The sequence below is a fragment of the Leopardus geoffroyi genome, chromosome A2, assembly GCF_018350155.1.
Source record: "Leopardus geoffroyi isolate Oge1 chromosome A2, O.geoffroyi_Oge1_pat1.0, whole genome shotgun sequence".
NCBI classification, from domain to species: Eukaryota; Metazoa; Chordata; class Mammalia; order Carnivora; family Felidae; genus Leopardus; species Leopardus geoffroyi.
Window position 1 is genome coordinate 58,771,433 of NC_059331.1, and position 15,349 is coordinate 58,786,781.

Consider the following 15,349-nt stretch of genomic DNA (forward strand, 5'->3'; position numbering starts at 1 on the left):
TCTATTTTTAAACCAAGGGCTATGTATAATTCACTTTCAGGCCACATGGGTATTTCTGAAAGTATCTTTTCATTATTTAAATTGTTAAATATTATAGCAAGTATTATTATGTCAAATATTATTATCAAATATTACTACGACTAATTGTTATCCAACAAAATCTCTACAATGGTAGTTTCAGTAGAACAAGCTGAGGACTTCTTTATAGCCTAGCAAATGGTCACTCTTTCTAAGTGTTTCATATGTGTTCAAAGACAATGTATATATATATACATTGGAATATATATATATATATATATATATGGAGTATATGTATATATATGTATATACATATATGTATATGTATATATATATATGGAGTGTATATATATATATATATATATATATAGTATAGATCTCTATATATTTCTAATAGCCAATACTCCTTGATTGAATCATTCAGCTGTTTTAGGCCAATCTTATTATAACTAGAGACCAGCTAATGGTATCATAATTTGACATCTTTTCCCTACCACCTTCTTTTCTCTTCTCTCTATCAGGGTAGGTGGCAGCCTCAGGGCCAAAACAACAGAGTGGAAAGGATAATAAATAGAATAAAGTTGAGTTCCAGTCTGAGTCTGAGAGTCTGAGAATGAGGAGAGCTGGTGGGGTAGTCCCATCTGATGGCGAGCAGGCTCAAGGCCCAGGAAGAGGCAACATCTCGGTTCAAGTCCAAAGATAGGAAAAAGCTGATGTCCCAGTTCAACGGCCAACAGTCAAGATAGATTCCTCTTATGTTGGGGAAGGTCAGCCCTTGGCTCTATTCAGGCCTTTGACTGATTGTACAAGGCCCACCCACTGTAGGGAGAGCAATCTGCTTTACTTGGTCTACCAATTTAAATATCAATCTCATCTAAAACACCCAGGGGGATGAATGACCAAATATCTGGACACTCCATGGTCCAGTCAAGTTAACACATAAAAGTAATCACCACAGTGTCTAAAACACAAGTAGAAAAATTAGTTTGAGGCCAGTGAAAGAACACTTTGCCTGTTGTAACAGGAGAAAGGGGGACTGAATAGGTGACCATGGCTAAGTTTGTGTATTTGTCAGTAGGACATCAAAGGACTGTGGCAAAATAACAAGTAAATATTTGGTCTTTTGTCCCCAGATCCTCACATTGAGCTCCTAAATGTCTTGGGATCTCCCGAGTGAGAAGAGTGTCTTTTGTATGTGAATGAGCTGACTTCTTGCAGAATGTCCTAGAGCGCTTCAGGATGGAGACTGGTCTCCAGAAAAACCAAGTCTTTATTAGAGAGTTGGGACTTTCAGCTCCAGCCTTTGAATTTTGGGGAGAGGAGAAAGGATAGAGATTGAGGTAATCACCCATGGCCAAGGATTTAGTCAGTCATGCCTATGTAGTGGGACATCTGTAAAAACCCTAAGTGAAGGGATCTGGAGAGCATTGCACTGGTGAGCAGTGAGCACATGGGGGCGCTGTGAGGGTGGCGTGCCCAGATTGGTCACGGAGGCTCCATGCACCTCCCACCTACCTTGCTGTAATGTCGTCTCTTCCATTTGACCGTTCTTGAATCACATTCTTTAAAGTAAACTGGCAATCTAGTGAGTAAAGCACTTTCCTGAGTCCTGTGAGTCATTCTAGGAACTATCAAACCTCAGGGGGTGGGTCATGGAAACCCCTAAATTTGAAGTCAGCCAGGCAAAAGTGCAGGGGGCTGGGGCACCCCATTTGTGGCCAGCGTTTGAAGCCTGGTGGGGGTCTAGTGGGACTGACCCTTGGACCTGTGGAGTCTGGTGCTGAATTCAGGTGGCTGGTGTCAGAATTGAATTGTTGGACACCAGTTGGTAGCAGAGAATCAGAGTTGGTGGCCGGGGGAGAAAAAAAACCCTTCAAGGGCTTATAAGAGCTTCTGTTTTCTCTGCAAAGCAAGAGATAAAGGCACTTACTGAGAAAAAACATGGTTCAGTGCTATGAGCAAAAAATAGGAATATTAAAAGTAAGAAACAAAGCTCTAATTTTGGGGAGACAGTGGGATGGTAAGCCTGAAGGCTGACTGCCAATGTCACCATTTTACTAACTGGGGACCTTGGAAAGTCAACTTAGCTGTGTTCTGCCTCAATTCCCTCACCTGTAAAATGGGGACAGTTGGAGTTCTTGTGAGGACAAAATGAAAGATTCCCGGTATGTCCTCAGCACTCACTAATTATTAGCTACTATTAGAATTATAATAGTATATTAGGAGACACTATTGTCTCCTACCCAAGCCCGCATGAGAATAGATTGAAAGACTCAAAAAATAGGTTTAATAAGGCGACTAGTTCCGGAGTCCGTAGGCAAAAGTCCAAAGCTTTTCTAAATATAAGTAGTGACCAGAAAGGAGAGATAATAATAGCAAGCCTCCAACCACAAAAGCAAAAACTTCCAGATAGAATATAACAAAAACAAACCTCAAGATTCATATGGAACTATAAAAGTCCTTAAAAGGTGGGGACAAGATCCTCTCTACCAAATAGGTAGACTTATTAGAAAGTTATGGTAAATTAGGGGCTCCTGGGTGGCTCAGTCAGTTGAGCGGCCGACTTTGGCTCAGGTCATGATCTCACAGGTCAAAGGCTCGTGAGTTCGAGCCTCGCTTCGGGCTCTGTGCTGACAGCTCAGAGTCTGGAGCCTGCTTCGGATTCTGTGTCTCCTTCTCTCTCTGCCCCTCCCCCACTCACGCTCGGTCTCTGTCTCTCTCTCTCAAAAAATTAAAAAATAGACATTAAAAAATTTTTTTTAAAAAAGAACGTTACGGTAAATTAAAGACAGTTTGGTACCGGGGTATTTTTTTAAAAATCAATGAAATAGCATAGATAGTGCAAAATAGCCTTGAACTCACATGGGAAAACTGGTGGAAAACTGAGATGCTGTAACAAATTGCAAGTGAAGCAGGACTGTCACATAAACAGTGCTGGAAAAGCGGTCATCTACACGGAAACTTTAAAATTAATCCTCTATTTATGTCACTGCACAGGCAAGAATAAATTCCAAGTGGATTATGTCCCTAAATTTGAAAAGCAACGTATTTAACATTAGAGAAAAATGTGAGAAAATATCTTGAATGATGTTGGGATAGGGAAGGACTTCTTGAACAAGGCGTAAAGAATAAGATGAATTTTACTGCATTGAAATTAAAGCTTTTTGACGATAAAAGACACCATCAACAAAGCAAACAGACAGAAGGGAAAAGGGAGATGTGTGCACTGCATGGGACTCACGGAGAATCCAAACCCAGCTTACAAAAAAGAACTCCCACAGATCAGTAGACAAGGACAAAAATCTGAACTGGAAACATGAGCAAAGAGCAAACAGTATGCACAGGCAATTCGGAGGAGAATAAATCTAAATGACACACACGAAAATATAATAAAGCTCATCACAAATCAGGGAATGAAAGTAAATTGAAACTACCATAAGATGCTATACCATATCCATCGCTTTAGCAAAATATATAAAGGGTGGCGAAAAATAACTGTTGGTGGGAATATGGGTGATGGGAACCCCTGTACCCTGCTGGCATTGGGGTGGGGGACACAAACTGGCATAGCCACTTTGGGGAACAATTTGGCATTATCTAGTACGTGGGAGGTGCACACCGCACTCACTCGGAAACCCCCTTCCTAGGGACCAGCCTGGAGAACCTCTCACATGTATAGGAGGAGAAATATGCAAGGATGTTCGCTACTCAGAATGGTAGGAAATGGAAGAAACCTAAATGTCCATCAACAGGAAAGGCATTACAAAAATCACAAACTGTGGCGTTTTCATGGAGCAGTGAAAATGAACTATATCGACGGCAACATATCTGGAAAACCTCATGCTGGTGGAAAGCAGCAAGTTACCAAACAAGATTTACAGGGTGACGTAGAGTTCTAACGCACGAGCAACAATTCTACATGTTGTTATGGACACAAACATAGTTAGCAGAAGTATAAAACTCAGTGGCCCACAGAATGAAAGAAAACATGTGTGAATCATGTATCTGATAAGGGGTCAACACCCGGAGTACATAGAGCACTCCTGAAATACAACAACAACAACACTCCATTCAAAAATAGGTAAAGGGCTTGCATAGCCTTTTCTCCCAAGAAGAGATATGAATGGTCAGTAAGCAGATGAAAAGATACTCAGCATCATTCACGATTAGGGACATGTAAATTGAAACTACGAGGAGATTGCATCTCACACCTGTTAGGATGGCTACTCTCCAAAAAGGAGAAGCAAGTGTGGGCAAGAATGTGGAGAAATTGGAACCCTTGGGCACCACTGGTGGGAATAGCAAATGGTACAGCCACTGTGGGGTACTGTATGGACGTTCCCTTTATGGGAACTGTATTGAACGTCCCTGTATGGACGTTCAACATTAAAGATAGAATTGTATCATCCAGCAATTCCACTTCTGGATATGTGCCCAAAAGAATTGAAAGCAGGGTGTTGAGAAGATATTTGTGCAACCCGTGTTCATAGCAGCATTAATCGCGACAGCTGAAACGTGTCCATGGTGGATGAACGGATCGGCCAAATGTGGCCTATCCATACAATGGGATATTATTCAGCCTTAAAAAGGAAGGCAATTCTGACACAGGTTGCAATGGGCATGAACCCTGAGGACGTGGGGCTCAGTGAAATAAGCCAGTCACGAAAGGACAAATACTGTCAGATTCCGCTTATGTGAGATACTTAACATAGTCAGATTCACAGAGATGGAAAGTAGGACGGTGGGTGTCAGAGCTTGGGGGACGAGAAGAGGGAGTTAGCGTTTCATGGGACAGTTTCAGTTTGGGAAGATGAAGAAGTTCTGGAGATGGCTGGTGGGGATGGTTGCATGACAATGTGAATGTGCTTAGTACCCCTGAACCTCACTCTTAAAAAATGGTTAAGACAGTAAATTTTATAGTATGTGTATTTTAACACAATACAAAAAGAAAGAATGGAGTGGCAGAACAGTGAGGGTGCGCAGAGAGAAAAGGGATTCCAGAGGAGAAAAAAAAAGAGTCCAAGAGTAATTTATCTTAAAAAAAAAAAAAAGAACCCTCAAACTGTGGCATAATATTAAGTTTGTTAAATTGCCAAATTATAGTGGTAAGTACATGAATATTCATTATCTTGTTCTCATCACTTTTCAGTGTTTTGAGATCTTTCATAATAAAAAAGAAAATAGATGCACGGAGGCATGAACCCCAAACTCTAGACTAGGAACAACAACAACAAATAGCCAAAAAAGGAAGAAAAAAATTAATAAAAAGCAGAGATTACTTTTATATTTTTTACCGCATTAGTGTTTATCTATAAACCCAAAGTGTTTTCTTTCAACAGACTCACAAAACTGGCCAGTGGCCAATCTTTGTAAAACGGAGAGCATGCGGAGGGGGACGCAAATTCTCATCAGGAGAAAAATGGAGTTTAACTTCAGGTAAAGAGGAGGTTTAAAAAAAAATCGTAAGAATGTGTCGTGAACAATTACTATCATTACATTTTAAATGCTTAACAAAAGGGACCACTCTCTAGGGAAATCCATGTAATCAAAAGCAGCCCCCGAAAAATGGACAAGTTGGAGAGCTCAATAAGCTTAAAATAAACTCAAAGTGGAGCCAATATCTTACGTGAAAAATGTTACAGAATCAGATGACTTTGTGCATGAATCCAACCAAGCCATCTCATGCAACTTCTTTAGGAACAGAGAAACACAGGCCACCACTCGTAGTAGGCTGTGACCAATTCTGTTGGCGAGTGACTGATCGAACACTTGTCAGCAATTCCTCCACTCTCACCAAACTCTACCAAGAGGGGCCCAACACATGAAGTACTCACCTTCCCGGCCTTCCTTGCAGTTGGACAGTTCTGGCCAATGAAACACAAGCAGACATTTCATGGTAGCCTCAGGGAAAATTCTTATTTTCCTGACGAAAGGAGAAGGCCATCCGGTACCACCTTCCCCCTGCTTCCTGCCATGGATGTGAATCCTGGAGCTGAGATGGCCATCTTGCCACCATGGCTGAAAAGCCAAGAGACCACGGAATGAAGGCCCAGATCTGGTTGAGTGAGTGAAAGAAGGTCAGTGGCCACCTACCCTCTCCCCTTCTTGTCCCGGACACCGTTGAAAAGATTATGCTTGTTTATTCGTTACTTACAGCTGAGTCATTTCCAAAATAAGCACAAACCTGATTTCAACCCTGTCAAGGACACCATAAGAAAGTTAAGTTGCAGCCAATCTCATACATAAACAGATGGAAATAATCCCAAATAAAATATTAGCAAGTCAAAGCCAGCAGTGCATTAAAAGAAAATGCCAAGTAGGGTTTAGTCCAGGAATTTAAGGATAATTTAACATTAGAAAAGTCATCAATGTTATTCACTTCATTAGCAGACTAAAGGAGAAAAACCATCTGTTCATCTCAATAGATGCTAAAAAAGCATTTGATGAAATTCAAAACTAATTCATAGTAAACATTCTTAGTGAACCAGGTGTAGATGCTATCTTCTTTAATTGAATAGAACTTTTTACAGAGACCTGCATCAAATATCTTACCAGGAGAAGTAGGGGGAGAATTTCCATAAAAGTGAGAAGGTAGGGGAGGATGCGTGCTGTCCTGGGGAGCACTCAATGCCATTTCCAGCCAATGCAAGTAAACAAGAAAAAAGAACAAGCCTACGTTTTGGAAAGGAAAGGAGATAACTGTCATTAAATGTTTATAGGCAACTGAGTCATCTATCCAAAAATCTAAGAGATTCTACAAAGAACCAACCATTCTCTGACCTCTTCGTCATAGCTCTAAATTAGAGACACTATTGGTACGGATCACTAAGGTCACCAAGACTGTTCAGTTCGTGTATGTGAGGAACTAATAAGGCACAAGATCAACATTCCCAAAGACCAGTAATAACCAGTTAGAAATTGAAACAAGGGGCGCCTGGGTGGCTTGGTCGGTTGAGCGTCCGACTTCGGCTCAGGTCATGATCTCACGGTCCGTGAGTTCAAGCCCCGCTTCGGGCTCTGTGCTGACAGCTCAGAGCCTGGAGCCTGTTTCGGATTCTGTGTCTCCCTCTCTCTCTGCCCCTCCCCTGTTCATGCTCTGTCTCTCTCTGTCTCAAAAATAAATAATCGTTTAAAAAAAAAAAAAAGAAATTGAAACAAAACATCTTTTTTTAAAAAATTTCATTTACAATAGCAATCAAACCTATGGTACACCCAGAAATAAACCTAACCAAAGATGCAACTTAGGCAGCAGATGATGAAATTCCAGGAGGGGACAATAATACAGAGCCTGGAACAAGTGGACACAGGACCTGAAATGTCATCGCCTCCGAAGTAAGTCAGGAGTTCAAGGCAATTCCAATCCCTATCGCACAAGGAGTTTGGTGCTTGTGGATCCCACGATGGATCCTACTCCACGGTGTCTAAGGCCCCCCAAAAAAGATGTACCAACTTGTGATGACACTAACATAGGATGGCCGCTCTTGCCCTGGAGTCGATTATCCATAGTGCCATAGTTGAAAAATCAGATAATTGAAAAATAATATCCCACTGTTTTAAAAATTATTAGTGCAGCTGCCTACTCCCTCGGGGCAACTAACAGGATTAGATCACATCTGTTTTCCTATTTGCCACTCCCCACCAGTCCCGGTGGCTTCATGGCAGATAACAATTGCTGGATCGCAAGGTACCACGGCCTCTCCGTTGTTGTTAATGCCAAACAATCCCCCAAAACGAGTGTCTCCAGCCACACGCGTAGCCGTGTTCGAACATTCTGGTTCCTCACCTTTTGGTATTGTCACGGCTCTGTACTTTTAGCCGTGCTAGTGGGTAGGCAGGGGTGTTTCATTGTGATTTTAGTTTGCATTTTCACAATTACTAGCAAGGCTGAGCCCCTTAAAATTTTTTCTTATTTTCATTCGAGTACCGCCGACCCGCAAGGCTACACTGGTTTCAGGCGTACGACATCGTGATTCAACAAATCTGTATGTTATACGCTGTGCTCACCACGAGTGTGGCCTCCACCTGTCACCATACAACACTGTGACAGTATCACTGACTATATTCCCTAGACTGTGCCTTTTATTCCTGTGACTTACTCATGCCACACCTGGAAGCCTGTGCTGCCCACTCCCTTTCACCCATTTGGCCCATGCCCCCATCCCCTCCCCTCTAGCAACCATCAGTTTGTTCTCTGGATTTATAGGTCTGATTCTGCAGAGGCAGAATCTGCATGTGAAGCAAGATCCCTCCAGGATTTATGTGCACATTCAAGTTGGAAAACGCCTGCCTTGGCCCCCTCCGCAAAGCTGTGTTGTGCACACTAACGTTCAGCACGTCTTGGGGGACAAGCCTCCTGCACACGCCTCCTAGCGGCCCTGCCTCCAGGAAGTCCTCCGTCTCCACCCGGGGCTCAGGCCTGGGCTCAGGGGGAACCAGGACCTCCCACAGGCTGAGGGCCTGGCCGCTTCCACAAGGAAGTTTCAAGTGCCCCCCAAAAGGAACACCTGTCAAAACAGGGATACCAAAGTTGGATGTCCTTAACTGAACTTAGCAAATTAACGTTTTACACACACATTCTAATACTTCGTCTGTAGGTGAAATCTTACTGCAGATAACCGAAGTCTAGATTGGAGACACTTTGATAATGGAAACTCCAGGCCACGTGGGGTCCTTGGCCCGTTGGCGACCAGCCCTGCAGAGCCCCAAGCGCCCCAAGGCTCTGTCGGTCGTCCCCTCTCCACCTCCGAAATAGCTCAAGTCTCTCTGCTCTTCTCCATCCCACCACCCACACCGCCCGTCTTCTAGATTATGGCCTCCTCTCCCACGGGTGCTGTCTGGGGCCATGCTTGACCTCTTAAAACCTATTATCCACTCTTCAGCCAGAGTATTGCTTCTAAAACACAAATCTGATTGTGTCACTTCTGGCTTAAACCAATGCAATCCCTCCCTGCTGCTGTCAGGATAAAGTAAAACTCCTGACCCCCAGCTAATTCCAACTCATCCCTGACCCTCTCACCATGTCACCAGCCACAGTGAGATGCTCTGTTCCCCAAACACTGGCTCCCACGAAAGGCTCCACCTGCCTCTGTCTCCCTGCCCAGAAGTCTCCTTCCCAGCCACCTGCCTCAACTTCCAGGTCCCGATCAGGGGCCTCGGGCCCTCTGCTTTCCCATCAGAGGGCATGCTACCCTCTCCCACCATGGCCCGTTCAGGGGGCTCTTTCCCGTGTGGAATCCCGGGGTCACTGAATCCAGGGCCACCCCTGTTTGCCCACAGCGGTGCCTGGCACCTTGTACCAGGGCTGATGCTGAGTCGACCCTCAGCAGTTGATGCCTCGGGTTCTCTCCAGCTGGGGATGATGATGGCTAAAGAAAGCTGCACACAAGTTGGCGCATACGTCTGTGTGGACAGGCATGTCTGTTTCTCTCGGACAAATACCGAGGAGCAGGATGCCTGATCGAGGGCACGTGTAACTTTACAGGCAACTGTCCACGGCTCCCTCTCCCATTCTGCGAGGATGGAGAGGGGTGGAAACAAGTCCTCAGTCACCAGTGGCCTGGCCTCCTCCACCAGGGGTCTGTCTGCCACCGTAAACCTTCAGGTCCTCCCCCCAGCAGAGGACACACAGGCTTGTTTGCTGCCCACCCCCACCCCCACCCCCCGTCTTCTCTCTGGGGCTCTCTCAGGCTTTCCGGCTCCCCAGCCCCCACACTGTGGGGTTATGCCCCACTGTGATAGAGGATGGGGGTCAGTCCGGAGGGATGGGGTCTCCTACTACCCAGGCCCAGAGGAGTTTCCGTGTGCCTCCAGGCCACGGTAATGTCTTAGCGGGCTGCCTTCTGCTTCTCATCCTGCATCGGACTTCCACATTTAGCGAGCTTAGCCTCTTACACACAGACCAGCGCAATCTCCCGCTTCTATCCTGGGTGAGAACCCGACCTCTACCCAAGGCAGGCCGGAGGCTGCACTGAGGGACACCGCCAGCTCATTTCACCTCCGGGCAGAACTCCATTCTGTCCCTTCTAACTGGACTACTGCAAGTTCCCTCGCTGGGCTCCCTCCTCCCTCCTCCAGCCCAGGGTGCTGCTTTTTGCTACATACCCTCCGCCTAAACCCCGAGCCCGAGCCCTGCCCCACAGCCAACACTGACCACACTGACCTCACTCCTGCCACATCTCTGTCCTCTCTCCCTCCTCCCCTCCCCGTCTCTCCTAAGAGGTTTGAATCCTGCTGGAGCTTTGAAAGAAGACTGGCTGGGGGCTGACGAAGGCCAGGGCTCACGTGCGAGATAGCGGCACCGAAGAAACTCCCATCTCTGCTGTCTTTCTGTGCTAAGCCCCGTTTTACTCATTTTCCATAATTTGCCTCTGACTAAGCCAAAGAAGCAATGTTCCGCCTCCAAAGGAGAAGGAAAGAAGTTCATCGCGCTCTGAGTTTTGTCCGAGACCCCTAACACCTCGTCACATGTGAAGAGCTGGGTCCCAAACTCGTTCCAGCGCGATGGCTTTGAACAACCCTCGGCTGACGCTGGCATCAGTTACCCCACCTTCGGTGATTTATGAAATAACAACTATTTTTCACCTGACACTTACCTTCGATCAGATCGTACCCTGGATCCCTGGAGGAACATGTGTTCTAAAACATGGGCCCCTTTCCAGTATAAACCCCTCACCCCAGGCCACGAGGTGACGCATTTTCCTTTCCTTTCTGAGTCTCCCAGAAACTCCGTCTGCTATTCTCTACCTGTTCACGTCTGATTTCTGCCCTGCCCAAAACCAAGGACCCTCTCGGCTGGTCCTGTGGGACCCCACTCTGGGGTCCTCAGATCTGGCCTGCTTGCCTCACCAGGGGCCAAGAAAGCTCTGCAAGGGTCCCCTGTGAGAATCGGCAAAGGCAACGTCTCAGTACGGCTGATGGCTTGACATACACACCATGTGCCCTGTTTCTAAACTATTCCTTTGTCCTGTCCAGTTGGCCACTCCCGGGACGCCCTCCCTCGCCCCTTCCAACCGTCTTTTAAAAACAAGAAAAATCAGCTTCGAGATGCAATTTGTATACAATAAAATGAATGCGCCTACTTCAAGTGTAAAGTTTGGGTTTTCATAAATACATCCAGTCACACGATCACCACCGTAATTGTGGTATAGAATATTTCCATCACCTCAAAAAGCCTCTTCGCTCCCCCTTGCAGCAGACCCCCACCTCCACACCACCCCCCTCCCCCACAGGTGACTGCTGATTTGCTCTGTCACCAGAGACCACCAGCTCTCATACCTTCTCTGCGTTTTCCATGGTCCTAAACCATGGACTGGGCTAATGGTGTCTATTTCCTGTGGTTGTGGGAAACTTCAAGCGAGATTGATGGAAAGAAAATGAAGTTTTGCTTGTGACGTTGCATTGTGTGAAAAGAGGTACAAGAGTTTTCTTCAAATGGGAAAGATGTGTCATTCTCTGCCTTAAGACAGCATCCACTTTGCCTAGCCGGAGGGGCGCCTGGGTAAGAAAGGCCGTCTTCCTTCTGGGCAGCCCCAGCCCCAGCCCTGCCAAGCTTGTGAGGGGTCGCAGAGGGGGAGGCGTGAGTTTCTCTCACCACCACCAAAGAAAGTGTGCTTTCAGTTGAGAGCCACAAACCCCAAGGCAGAAGGACAGTGCTGGGATGGCGGGCCCAGGGAGGGTACTTTGAAATACCGTGCAAAGGATTTTCCTTGCTGGGGGTTCTGGGGTCCTGTAGCCCTCCATCCACTGATGCCCAGGCCTCCCCAGCCCCCGGGGAAGAGAAGAACCCAGTAGCGTAAAGAAGGAGTCGTCTGGGGTCCCAAAGAATGCGCACAGACACGGTCCCGAGAACACAGGGAAGATCCAGGCACTTAAGGGAAGAAATGCCTTCTTTGGCTCTTTCAAAGCAGAGTTTTAATAAGCAGGGGTCAAAAAAGTGTAGAGATGGAGAATAAATTAGTGGTTCCTGGGAGGGTTGGGGCTGATGGGGGGAGAGGGGAGGATGTGGCTGGGAGCTACAGCATGAGGGACAGACAGCTCTGTGTCTTGACTCCTCACAGGTGACAAAAGACACAAAACTAGATACACACATTGTATTGATGTCAGGGTCCCGGCTTCCATATGATGCTACAGTTACATACGATGTCACCACTGGGGGACAACAAGAGAAGGGCACATAGGGGCCTCTCTATACTATCTTTACATGTCCTGTGAGCTATAATCATCTCAAGAGGAAAAAGTTAAAAAAAACAAACAAACAGCTAAGCTTGGAGTGCTAACTGGAGAGATCTTTCTAACAAGCCAGTGCATCGGGAGGAAGAAGGATGAGATTTATGAGTGAGTTTCGGCCCAATCCCACCCCAGTGGGTAAAGAAGGTGGACAAGGCTGGCCAGAGCGGAGGGAGACAGAGAGTGCCTGGGTCCCGGAAAGGGGACCAGTATCCCTCTCCTTCCAACATCACCAGTCCAGGGACTGGGCAAGACGGCGGGAACCTGTGTAGGTTAAGAAGGCCTCTTAGAGAGTTCCAGCGTTCCACCCAGACCACTCCGTGTCTCTGGATCTGTGCGGTATCAGGGTGAAAGGCCTAAGGGAGGCTCACAGAGCCCCACACGCCTCTGGGGACACAGCCAAGATCATCCAAGCTCCAGAAGGAAAGTGAAAGAGGTGATGGCCCCATAGATGGGCAGTGGCTAGAATCGGGCTGAGAAGCCACTGAGTGACAAGGACACAAGCAGTGGACACCAGCCCCCCAGTGCCAAAAATACCAAGGCCCAGCCCCCATCAGCAGGTGCCAGCTTGCAGTGCCCAGCACCAGGCAGTATAAGCACCCCTGCAAAGAGTCTACAGGTATCTCAAGGCAACCCACACCTCCCTCGACGCAAGAGGAGAAAGAGAAAGGAGAGGCATTTGCTAGAACGTTCACCCAAAAGAGAGGAAGTTCAAAAAGTAACTGTCACATTAAAAATGTCAAGATTAAGTGCGTTCTGCTGACGGCAGAGTTGTCCTAGGATATGAGAGGAGGGCAGGACAGGTAGGGGAAGGAGCTGGGTTCCCGATCACAGGACCGGCCTCCACACCAGGTGTCCTTGGGATTCTGGGGCACAACCAGCTGGCCAGCCCTCTCCGCAGGACTCCAGACCCCTCATGCAATGGAGCATTCACCAGCTCTCAGAATTTGCCAGGCACTTCAAACATTCCCAAAGCCAACGCTAAGATGGTTCTCTCATACCTGGTTCTGCTCCAATGTTTTAGCATGAGAGAAGCGCCCCATTATCCCCAGTTTGTGCAGGGCAGAAGTTGGGGATGACCCTTGACATCACCACTGCTCGCCCTTTACCCCCCCCCCCACCCATCCCCTTCTCTCTGAATACACTGCCCCCATCCCATCCTCCCCTTACCTGGATGAAGAGACTCCTACAATAGATGCAAATACCGAATATTATGTTGTATACATGAAACTAATATAACATTACATGTCAATTATTATACCTAAATAAATAAATAAATAAATAAATAAATAAATAAAGAGCCTCCTAATCTGTATCCACATGTTTGTGATACTGTTATCCCAGCAGACAAAAGTTACAACCCTTCCTTAGTAGAAACGGGTGGTCTGTAGGGAACTAGAGTTCCCTATTGTCTCAAAACTGCGTTTGTCGCAATTAGTTGTTGGAATCTGGATCTAAACAAGACCCACCTGGCATGGAGTTGCTATGTCTCTTCGTCTGAGTACGTCCCCCCTCCTCGTGTGCTTTGTTTTGTTTTGTTTTGTTTTCATGCCCATGACATATTGCAGAAAGCAACTCGGTTGTTCTGTAGATGGTGCTGCTTCCTGGATTTGTCTTTTTGCTTCCTTATGGTTTTCTAAAGCAAATGGTGTTGGGGAAACTGGATATCCACATGCAAAAGTGTGAACTTGGACCCTTACCTAACACCGTATACAAACATGGACTCAAAATGGGTCAAAGACCTAAAATTACAAAACTCTTAGAAGAAGGCATACAGAAAAACTTCATCACATTGGGTTTGGCAGTGACTTATAAAGGACAACGAAAGTAAAATTAGATGGAGTGGACTCTATCAGAACTTCAAACTTTTGTGCATATCAAAGGACACAAGCAAATGAAAAGGCAACCTGTAGAATGGGGAGAATATTTGCAAACCACATATCTACCAAAGGGTTAATATCCAGACATATTAAAAATTCCTATAATTCAACAGCAAGAAAAATGATTTTTTTTTTTTTTTATTTATTTTTTTTTTTTTTTTTTTTTATTTTTTTTTCCACGTTTTTATTTATTTTTGGGACAGAGAGAGACAGAGCATGAACGGGGGAGGGGCAGAGAGAGAGGGAGACACAGAATCGGAAACAGGCTCCAGGCTCTGAGCCCTCAGCCCAGAGCCTGACGCGGGGCTCGAACTCACGGACCGCGAGATCGTGACCTGGCTGAAGTCGGACGCTTAACCGACTGCGCCACCCAGGCGCCCCAAGAAAAATGATTTTTAAGAGGGGCAAAGGACTAGGGGCACCCGGGTGGCTCAGCTGGTTAAGCGGCCGACTTCGGCTCAGGTCATGATCTCACGGTTCGTGGGTTCAAGCCTCGAGTCGGGCTCTGTGCTGACAGCTCAGAGCCTGGAGCCTGCTTCAGATTCTGTGTCTCCCTCTCTCTCTGCCCCTCCCCTGCTCACGCTCTGTCTCTTCCTGTCTCTCAAAAATAAATAAACATTTAAAAAAATTTTTTAAAAGAGGGGAAAAGTACTTGAATAGAGACATTTCGCCAAAGAAGATCTACAAATGGCCGAAAAGCACATGAAAAGATGCTCAAACATCACCAATCATTAGGGAAATGCAAATCAAAACTACAATGAAATACTATTTCGTACCTATTAGGATGGCTACTATAGAAGAAAACGAAACTACAGAAAATAACAAGCATTGACAATGACATAGAGAAATTGGGACGCTCGTCCATGTTGGTGGGAAAGCAAAATGGTGCAGCCACTGTGGGAAACAGTATGGAGGTTCTTCCAAAAACCAAAAATAGAATTGCCCATATGATCCACCAATACCATTTGTGGATAGATACCAAAACGAACTGGAAGCAGGGTCTCAAAGAAATGTTTGCCTGTTCAAAACAGCATTACTCATGACAGCTAACATGGGGAAGGAACTCAAATGTCCTTCGACAGGTGAACATACAAGCAAAATGTGTTCTATGCAAACAATGGAATATTACTCGGCCTTCAAAAGGAAGGTAATTCTGGCACAGGCTACAACATGAATGAACCCTGAGGACATGGCATTCAGTGAAACAAGCCAGTCACGAAAGGACA